Source organism: Cornus florida, unplaced genomic scaffold (assembly GCF_030987335.1).
Source record: "Cornus florida cultivar Cherokee Brave unplaced genomic scaffold, ASM3098733v1 CherokeeBrave_3.0.0_Hap2_Chr04, whole genome shotgun sequence".
In the NCBI taxonomy this organism is placed as follows: domain Eukaryota; kingdom Viridiplantae; phylum Streptophyta; class Magnoliopsida; order Cornales; family Cornaceae; genus Cornus; species Cornus florida.
Window position 1 is genome coordinate 97,032,862 of NW_026775574.1, and position 11,434 is coordinate 97,044,295.

Below are 11,434 nucleotides of genomic sequence, written 5' to 3' on the forward strand. Positions count from 1 at the left end.
CGCCTTCATGGTTCCAATTACCATCAACTTTCTTGAATTGATGTACCAAGGAAAGAGTAAATCTCCATTTGAAACACATCCCAAAAGCATACGGGTCAGCATTTTTAGTTTGCTCATATACTGCTTGGCATACTATGCTAAGCTGAGATTTCCTTCTACTCATCCAACTTATGCCCTTGTTCTTCGTCGTGGTATGGTGTTGTTTGGCTCGCTAGCAGTGGTTTCTCTGGCATCAGTCCTCTTTGCAGACTCCATTAGGCCGGTTCTATACTTGCTTTACGTCTTGTTTTCAGTAAGCGAATTGCTGAACCCACAACTTCAAATCCTGTGGAATTGGCTCCACCAGAAAATCATGGCCAAACTTCACCATAGATGGCATGTTCCTGAAAGGCACACTAGATATATACTCCCTGTATAAATATATAATATATATACACTACCTGTATTCCTGAGAGTTTAGTTTGTTTGGTTAATACATACCAATACTCTGAGATTTCAAGTAAAAAAAAAAATACTAAAAAGGAGGCCCTGACCATCAAATGTTGTTTTCAAGTCCTCAACCAATCTACAGAGTCTTATAAGTCCCCATGGTTAAAGAGTGTGTTGTCTGGTATGACTAGAGTGGTATGCTCAACCGTGTAAAGCATCAGAAAGATTATTATCCATCTTCTTTTTCCCCTTCTCCCATTATTTCTTTGTCATGAAAATTTCTGAATTTTTTACATCCACCCAAAGCATGGTAAGATTATATCCCTACAACTGTTCTGAACTTGAGGCTAGGCAACAAATTCGGTCTCTGACTGAGGCACTAAATCATTCTGAATTCATCTAGACAAGACTTCATAACTCAAGCTGCAGTATACATGCATCACCAAATTCATCATAACAAAGATTTTACTCATGGAGTTTTATATAATCTTGGGTAAAAAGGAAGATATTTCCCCATGACAGATTAGTTCTCTTCAGAAGTCTTTTGACAATAGACACAGGTCGAATGTTCAGCTGAACAGACAAACTGATTAGTGCCCGTCCAAGGATAAATATTTAGTGGTACTTCATTCCTTCCTGAAATATAGAAAAATTATACATTTGCAGGTTATAATAGAAATTTTCTAGACATGGAACAACTGATATCTTCTGTGAAAAGAAACATGGGATTTGTTAATGCTTAAATGACCACAGCATAATACAGAATAATTCTGTCTAAAGCAGAAGACATAACAAACTGACGAAAGATATAATTTGACACAATGTTGAAAATTTGATTAGTTTCTGCCAGAAATTGCCACAAACTACAAGGTAAGAACTGACATTTTCTTTCAGTAATTAGGTCAGGAGGACATTAAGTAATGATTCCTGAAAAAACCAGCTTATTAAGAATATTCAACTAAGAAAACTAATACTGAGAATTACTGTCTTGTAGTAATAGGAAATCCCTAGAGCCCATCACCACTTAGCTAATCCTAAACATCAAGGTAGCACTGAACCTTTAGACTGCGTAGATGGGCTAGATGCAGTTGCATGGAAAGCAGTCTGCCAAGTAAAGCGCTTGAGAAATTTCTAAGAGAGAAGATAGGAGGACCTTGCCTTGCCAAGAAATTAACAAGCTCAACTTTGACAAGCCAACCAAGCCATCTACATTGATTGGGCTCTTTGAATGCATTGCTGCTGGTTTAAACACCTCATGAGTGTTCCTTTTTAGCTGGCAACATATTGTATCCTTACCAAAATGGAAAAGAAATCAAGAAGATGGGAGAGATATAAACAGAAACTTAATACCACAGGGAACCAGTATGTTTAGCTTAAGGTACCTGGCTTTAGAAGGACAAATTCCCCATCACTGGACTTGACAAAATCCTTTGATTAAAATTCTTCATCCAAAGCAGTAGGAGCAATTGGTGAGTTGACCGACTAACTGCAGAAATGCAAGAAAAAGCAAGGATATATAAGCAATAAAAAATGAGGGAAAAAAAAAAAGTTACTTACAAAATGCCAAATTTGCATGGATCTAAAGCAGCAACTTAATCACAGAGATCTTAGTATGTTATTTCAGAAAGAAACTACTTCTCTCCTAAAGGCTTTAAACAATAGAATTATACACATAAGATGTACATTGGAACCGCAAGGAAGCAGAAGTCATTTTGGCAGGTCAAGTAAAATATAATTAGTTAACAATAAAAGGACAAATATTATTATTTACATGTGTCTCAAAAACAATAACCCCAAATCATCCAACATAACTTTTTGTTTTGGCACCGAGGGCCAGTAACAGACAGCCAATCCTCTTGCATTTATATCACATTTCATTCGCATGATCACGTCAGAAATTCTTTCTACATGTATGGATGGTGATTGGAAAATCTCATAAAAAAATTATCTCATAGAAGCAACAATTCTGGCATCCATAACTATAGAGAATCTTCATTAAAGATATAGGTATTAGTTACCACAAAGTATATATGTATGCATGGTTAGGTGCCTGTATCATGAATCTGTGTATAGAGAGAAATATAATAATTTCATCTGTTACAATATCAAACAGGCTAGATCGTCTTTTCCTCCATGACATGTTGCTTTGCCTGAGGAAATATTTCTGGGCATGGCAGGCCACATGTGTGGGCGTTTTTTATATCACATAATTGTGTGCTATTCCTCTCCAATCACCTCTACCGAGTATTTGCAAGCCAAGTATAAACATCCTATCCTCTAGCGTCCATGGAATTACACATGTTTCAAAAGGCAAACAGGCACAGTACAGAAAAAAACAATGGTTGTATCACAAAAAATAATTTTTTCAGCGAGATGAACTAGGAAAGCTAATCATAATGGTAATTCAGTTCTAAGCAGCCAATAGATGCACAAAAAGTGAACTCATGGTGGCATTAGAAAAAACTTAGGTTAATAAGCAAAAGGTGTTTCTGGTTCCCGCCAAAACCACGAAATTTACCACATAAAGCAGCGCAAAAGAAAAAAAACAGGGTGGGGGGAGTATGTTTCCTTGCCCTCATTAGGTCGACATCCTCAAAGCAAACTCCTTCCCTGCTCTTATGATTTCAGGGGGCAAATGGAAGAAATTCAACATTCTCAATCAGAGATTGTATTCTTTAATCTGTTGGAGCTTCATGGATATCAATATATAGCTCAGAACCCTTATATGGGACAGTAAAAATGCTTCCAAATGCCAAGACAGTGGCCAATTCAGATATGGAACGAGGTCCAAGGGACTTATATACTCCTAAAGTACGAAATTTTATTTTTCTTGTTCATTGGGTTGTAATGAGTCTGGTAACCCATGTTCACCGATTTTTTGGCATGTCCAAACTGTTGTTTTGCAATCTTCATCTAAAGCATATAAACAATTATTTAATTACCATTGTACACAGATAGTAGAGACCCACATAGCTTTAGTGCGTCAAACAAAGAGTATTGAATGTTTTGAGTCATTAAAGCAAGCAAAGTCCCTGTTCACCCCGCACCATGTAGATACAAAGACTCTAAAATTAATTACCCAAACCGCAGAATCAGACACTAGTGATGAAAAATCAATTATGTCAGCCATGGATATGTATGTACCTGCAACCACAAGAAAAGTAAAAAAAAAAAATCGTGCATGGTCCTAAATCAAGCTTTGATGTGGAAAAAAAAATAATCTAGTGATATCTTTATGATATATAGAGACAATTCAAACAACTTTAAAAATGTAGAATTATTAAGAAATTCATTTTTCTACAGTAAATTTATTAAGAAATTCAATTATTCTAGCCAAGAACTAAGATACTAAGAGAGAAATGATGCTATAAACATGAAAACTAAAGAAGACCAAATTGTAATGAGAACCAAATAATGAAGAATTAACAGTTCTATCCAAGTGCGTGCTTGTTTTGGCATGAAAATTAGAAGGTTAAAATCACATCAAAGATCCTATCTTTTTTTTGTAAGTTCTATCCGAGTGCGTGTATGTGTGTAACTGTATATATATATATATATATATATATATATATATATATATATATAAACTGAAATTAACTTGCCTGCGACTCTGAACGAGCTCAATGATGTGATTCCAGACAGAAAATCGAAGCTCTTTGGGGGCTCAAAACCTAAATTTCAGAATCGGAGGGGCAATTAGGGATCGATTGAGTATCGCGGCCATCAAAAGAGCGTTCTTGAACTCGGAAAACTAGTTGCTGAACCCACAGTGTGGGGGCATACCAGAGGAACTTCTCTCCTAGGGTTTGCAGTGACCTGCATTGGGGGAATTGGGCTGGTTGGGAATCCTTGGGGAGGAGATAATTGGAAAAGTGCCTGTAGGAGATGAAGAAGAGGAGATAGATAATAGGAGGGTGAGGAGAGAGATTGGGAAGGTCTCTTCTTCCACTTGTCGCTTCTGTTGAAGTTGAAAGCTTCCATTTCTCTCCTCTGGTGTTGTATAGCGAAACCGCTAAACATGCATTAATTGATAATTATTTTGGGGTCAGCATAAAAATAGTGCTAATGATGTATATTTGTTATTTAACGGATTTTCATAGGTACCACTTTTTATAAATGGAAATATTACTTTTTATGTTGCACAAAAAAATAGTATTTATGTGCATAAAAAGTGATACCTTGTAGTTGCAATTTTTCGTATTCGAACACTTAATGAAATAAATCAAAGGAATTAAGAACAATACAATAGAGACAATAGACAATTTTGACATGAGAGAACTGTACGATTGAAATTCCATGGATTCCCTTTCTTATTCATGCTTTACTAAGCTTGTACAGAGAATTACATGGAGCCGTTACTGGCAGTTTTTGGAACGTGTGCAGTTTTTGGCCCTCGATATTGTGGCCCTTTTCTTTTATGGTGGGCGTTATGGAATTATAGGCTAATCGTGCTTGGGCTGTCTCCTGACTCGTTTTATGTCAAGTGGAGCGTCCTTCGTTAATAGGGCCGACTTGACATATTTGTGGACCTGTAATAGTGGGGCTTCTAATTGGTAATGGGCTTCTGCGTGATCTCAGTTAGTAATGGACTATACATTCATTGACACGTGGTATGCTTTCAAGAAGTAGGGAAGTTTTTGCGGTTGTTACCGCTTATCATTACCATTTGTGCTTCTGATTTTTGGGGTCTCGTGCTAGCCTAGCACTTCGTTATCTGCTTCATCTTGTCTATATATATTGTGTTATTCTCATATTCCCTCTTTCTGTCATTATGAGTCAAGAAAATAGTGAATGAACTCACAGTGCTCATATGTCTGATTCTGAGTCGAGGACTACGGCGGTGAATTCGAGTTATTATGACGAGGGTCCCATAATCCTTCCTTGGATATCATAGAAAGGAAGTCTATTTCAATTGCTCAATTGAGAAAGAAAAACTGTGTTCTTTGGGCATCATTTCGATCCAATGTTTCATCGAACGGTTGCCGTGGAACCCTCTGCTGGAGGGGAGGGTTATTGAGTCCGAGCGCCAGAGGTGGATCTTCGTTCGGACACTCGGGGTTGTGGGTCGGTCGACGGATCATTCTGTCGAGCATTGACTCGAAGTCCTTCATTCTCCTAGCGTAGAGCGCTTAACAATTAATTATTATAAGAATATTTCAATCTTTTTTTTTTTTTTTGGCACCAAGGGCCGGTAACAGGCAGCCAATCCTCTTGCATTTATATCACATTTCATTCGCATGATCAAGTCAGAAATTCTTTCTACATGTATGGATGGTGATTGGAAAATCTCATAAAAAAATTATCTCATAGAAGCAACAATTCTGGCATCCATCCATAACTATAGAGAGTCTTCATTAAAGATATAAGTATTAGTTACCATAAAGTATATATATATATGTATGCATGGTTAGGTGCCTGTATCATGAATCTGTGTATAGAGAGAAATATACTAATTCCATCTGTTACAATATCAAACAGGCTAGATTGTCTTTTCCTCCATGAAATGTTGCTTTGCCTGAGGAAATATTTCTGGGCATGGCAGGCCACATGTGTGGACATTTCCTCTCCAATCACCTCTGCCGAGCATTTGCAAGCCAAGTATAAACATCCTATCCTCTTTAAGTCCATGGAATTACGCATGTTTCAACAGGCAAACGGGCACAGTACAGAAAAAATAATGAATGTTTGAGTCCTTAAAGCAATCAAAGTCCATGTACACCCTGCAACACATAGATGCAAAGACTCTAAAATCAATTACCCGAACCGCAGAAGCAGACACCAGAGATATATGAAAGATCAATTATATCAGCCATAAATATGTACCCGCAAACACAAGAAAAGTAAATATTCGATTAATTTTCCTTAATCAAGCTTTGATGTGGAAAAAAGAAGAATCTAGTGAAATCTTTATGATAAACAAAGCCAATCCCAACAAACCTAAAACTGTAGAATTATTAAGAAATTCAATTATTGTACCCAAGAACAAAGATACACCAAGAGAAATACTGCTTTAATAAAACTGTTAAAGTTTAGTGTACTAGATGTAAAATAGGAACATGGAGAAAGAAAATAACACAATTATCTCGCGAAAAAAAAAATAATAATAAAATAAAATAAAATAAAAGAAAAAGAAAAAGAAGAATGATATACATGGTTCAGTACTAAGGCCTACATCCATATATGAAGAGCTACTAAGACTACATTTTTCTTACTTGTACTTCTTGATATGTTTATATTGTATTGATACACAATATATATATAAGATAAAGTTAACAAAAAAAAAAAAAAAATTAAGGAGGTAAATCAAACCCAAAATATTATACATATATAAAAGAGGAAAGAATGGAACAAAAGGAATAAATGAATAAGGAAAGAAAGAAAACCGATTATATATATATATATATTATATCTAAGTGATTGGTCTTTGAAAATTTGAAAGTTCTAGCAGGCAATAGAGATTTATATATAAAAGTACACACATATGGCTTAAATTTAATTGCCAACGACTCTGAACGAGCTCAATGAGGTGATTCCAGACAGAAAATCGAAGCTCTTTGGGGCTCAAAACCCTAGAAATTTTGGGGCAACTCCAGAGAACAACCGCACGGTGATCCAGAATGGGGGGACAATTAGGGTTCGATTGGGGGAATTGTGCTGCACCAAAGGACGTCTGTCCTAGGGTTTGCTGTGACCTGCATTGGGGGAATTGTGCTGGCTGGGATTTCTCGAAATGAGGTGCCTGCAAGAGATGAAGCGGAGGAGAGAGAATCCGTGAGAGAGTTCAAGTTGTTGCTTCTAATAAATTTCTCGAAATGATCTTCTTCTACTTGTTGCTGGCTTCTGTTGAAGTTGAAACCTTCCATTTCTCCTCTTGAGTGTTTTTTGGGACGGTGTCATCTCTCCTGCGACAGTCTCATATTTCATTGAAAGCTTACTCTTCTGTTTGGTTGCTGAGAAGATACAGGAAAAGAGAGGAATTAATCAACTCTGGAGCTTACTAGGTAAGAAGAAATTATAATCCTGGCCGGTTAATATGTTGATTTGAAGTGCGATTGATTGTGTAGTCTCAGGATCAATTCACACTTTTCAAATGGTAAATTTGCAAATAAACCTATATTTGTATTTAATTTATTTAATTTTTATTTTTTTCCGGATGTAACCTATGCTATTTTTTATAACCTATGCTAGTATGCTATGTTTGTATTCTGAATGAGTTGATTGATTATTCGTAATTTTTTCTTTTTGATTTTCCAACACCAACCATGCATAAATTATGTGGAGTCGAGCTCATGAGAAAGAAAAAAGAGAGGTATATGACACATGATATAAAATATACACGGGTGCATGGTTAAGTGCCTATATCACGAATCTGTATATAGATAAAATTATACGAACTTCATCTGTTACAATATCAAACAGGCTACATCGTATTTTCCTTTTTGACAAAGAGTATTGAGAAAAAGAATTTGATTGAAAAATTATTAATACGAAAAAAATATAGCAAAAAAGAAAAAGAAATGTGTACGTGGTACACTATAATATATTCATACATTTGAATTTGTTTTATTTTGTGTAGTTGTATTGTTTAAAATGCACATTCTTTTTTCTCTTTAATTTTATACAAAATCCAACTTTATATAAATGTTCATCAAGAACAATTATAAATACATAAATTAATATTAGGTTTTTTTATTTACTACGTACTATTTGAATCAGAATTTTTTTTTTAATTCTTCCACTTCCTTCCCCGTCAAATCACATGAATTTCTGGCCGAGTCCACTTGGTTAGCGAAAGTCATAGGTAATTTCTAACCTGAATTAAATATTGCTGCATTTAGGAGAAAGGTTCGACACATATTTTGCTAGTTAGAGTAGTCCGTCATTTGTAATTTTGTAAAGCATCTATTAGATATCGGCCTCATTGGTATACAAGCTTCAGTCCAACCACTCTAATCCAATACAATTTGGTAAGTCTACTACAATTGACGTGCAATAATATTTTGCCTACATCGTCTAATCCAATAGGACTGGTAACACATTCACTTCTCCTATTTCTTAGTTTACTATATATATATATATATATAATCCAATACAATTTGGTAAAAATTCTCTTGTGGTCTACTACAATTGACGTGCAATAATATTTTGCCTACATCGTCTAATCCAAGAGGACAAGTTACGCATTCACTTCTCCTATTTCTTAGTTTACTATACACACACACACACATTCATTTCCTTTCATCTTCATGATTCTTATCTTTGTGCTAACTCAAGAATTATCTTTAGATTTGTGCTCTAAATCTCATGGCCGATACTGCAACAACATTCCTCTCTATGCCCCCAATACAAAGGAACTTCACTGGACAGTTCAATGTGGCATTTATGGCCACGAGATACGTACTACTTCTCTGAAGAACTACTGCATATGCCCACTAGTCGCCATGCCATTCTCGGCTTCATTGTTCCGATTACCATCAACTTTCCCGAATTGATGTACCAAGGAAAGGGCGAAACTCCATTCGAAAAGCACCCAAAAAACATGCTCCTCGCCATTGTTAGTTTGCTCATGTATTGCTTGGCCTACGATGCTAAGTTGAGATGTTCTTTCACTCATCCAACTTATGCCCTTGTTCTTCGCCGTGGTATGGTGCTATTCGGTTCATTGGCAGGGGTATCTATGGCATCAATTCTCTTCGGAGACTCCATTAGGCTGGTTCTATCCTTGCTTTATATATTGTTTTCAGTGAGTGAATTGCTGAACCGACAACTTCAAATGCTGTGGAATTGGCATCCACCAACGAATCAAGGCCAAAATTCACCATATGTCACATGTTCCTGAAAGGCACACTATAGATATACTCCCTGTATAGCACAAGGAAATTAAGCAACAGACTGTGTCCTGCATTCAAGGTTGGGATTCAAACAACACTACCCTGTGTTTGTATACCCCAAAAAAAAAAAAAAAAAAGGAAAACTACCCTGTATTCCGGAGAGTTCAGTTTGCTTGGTTAATACATACTGATACTCTGAGATTTCGAATAAAGAAGAAAAATAAATAAATAAATAAATAAGGAGGCCCTGACCATCAAATGTGGTCTCAACCAATGTACAGAGTCCTGTAAGTCCCGGTGTCAGGGACTGTGTTGTGTGGTATGACTAGTTTGGGAGGTCAACCACACAATTTCTGAACTTTCTTTTTTCTCTCATTCTCTGTCATGAAAATTTCTGAACTTTTTACATGCACCAAAAGCATGGCAAGATGATATCCCAACTGTTTCTGAATTTGAGGCTGGGCAACTAGGTCCCAAAATTTAGCAAATTTAGACAAGACTTTGTAACTCAAGCTGCTGTCTATATGATGCATCAAATTCATCATAACAAAGTTTTTTTGGTCACGGTTCGGAAAAAAAAAATATGAAGATACCTCCCAAGGAAAAGAAAGTTATCTTCATAAGTTCTTTAACAATAGGCATAGGCTGAATGTTCACCTGAATAGACAAGCTCTTACTACCCAATTTCATGAAAACCAGAAGGAAAATTTTTGCCTAATCAGTGCTCGTACAAGGATGAATATATAGTGGTTGTTCATTCCTTTCTCAAATATAGAAAAATTCTACACTTATCAAAATATATATATATATATATATATATATAGAAAAATTCTACATTTGTAGGTTATTATAGAAAGACTTCTAGACATGGAACTATTGAAATCTTCAGTGAAACTAAAGATAGGATTTGTTAATGCGCGTGTGAGAGAGAAAGAACCCTGCCTTGTCAAGAAATTAACAAGCTTAACTTTGACAAGCCAACCAACTCATCATATACATTGATTGGGCTGTTTAAAAAAAATGCATTGCTATTTACCCCCCAAAAAAAAAAAAAAAGATGCATTGCTGTTGGTTTAAACACCTCACGAGTTTCCTTTTTAGCTTAATTAACGGTTCTATCCAAGTGATTGCGTGTTTTAGCAGAAAATTAGAAGGTTCTAATCACACAAAAATCAAGTCTTTGAAAATTTTAAGTTCTTTAAGGGAATAAAAATATTTATGTGTGTGTGTGTATATATATATATACTATACATTATACACATTCGTGTAAGAGAGATCAGATTAACTTGCCAGCGACTCTGAACGAGCTCAATGATGTGATTCCAAACCAGGGCGAACCTAGAACTTTAGGTAAGTGGGGGCAAGACTGAAATTTTATAATAATTTCAGGGGGGCATTAGAAATATTTTAGGGGTATATATTGAAAAAAAAAATAAAAAATAGCAAGGTATATTAGTAAAAAATTAAAAATTTGGGGGGGGGGGGGGGGGGGGGTGGGGGGTTGTTACTAGGTCCGTCCCTATTCTAGCAGAAATCGAAGCTCTTTGGGGCTCAAACCCTAAATTTGGGGCAACTATAAAGAGCCACCCCATGGTGATTGGTGATCCAGAATGGGTTTGATCGAGTATCACAGCCATCCATCAAAATAACGTTCTTGAACTTGGACAATTGGTTGTGGAACTCCACTGTGTGGGGGTGTACCAGAGAAACTTCTCTCCCAGGGTTCGCTGTGACCCGTATTGAGGGAATTTGGGCAAGTTGGGAATTCCACGAAAGTGTGAGGAGAGAATTGGAAATGTGGGATCTCATCAGTTAAAATTGGTGTGGGACCTAAGTTACATAAAGTCAGAGTGGGAGCGAGAGCGAATTCGAGAACGGGAGAGAGAGTGTGAGCGTGAGAGCGGCAGAATTAAGTCATATGTAGTGAGAATTTGAGTGAGAGCGCGCACGAATCGTGAGAGCAAGAGCGTGCTTAGAGCGTAACATCGACATCTGTTGAGAAGGACTGTAGAACTTAGTGTGGGACTCACCATGTGACAACCCGACACTACAAAACATTGGGCTTTTTCTGTTCGTTACATTTAGGGTCCGTTCGGGAACCATAGTTACTTTATGCTTTTGCTTTAATTCAAAGTAGAAGTAATGTTTCTGTTTTACAGTGTGTTGAATACTAT

The 11,434-nt window shown here is 36.4% G+C and overlaps 1 pseudogene; it reads right to left on the reverse strand.

Annotated features, from left to right (window-relative positions):
- Positions 1 to 1,923: 1,923 nt before the first annotated feature.
- LOC132304091 (O-fucosyltransferase 30-like) lies at positions 1,924 to 4,006 on the reverse strand (annotated as a pseudogene).
- Positions 4,007 to 11,434: the final 7,428 nt, after the last annotated feature.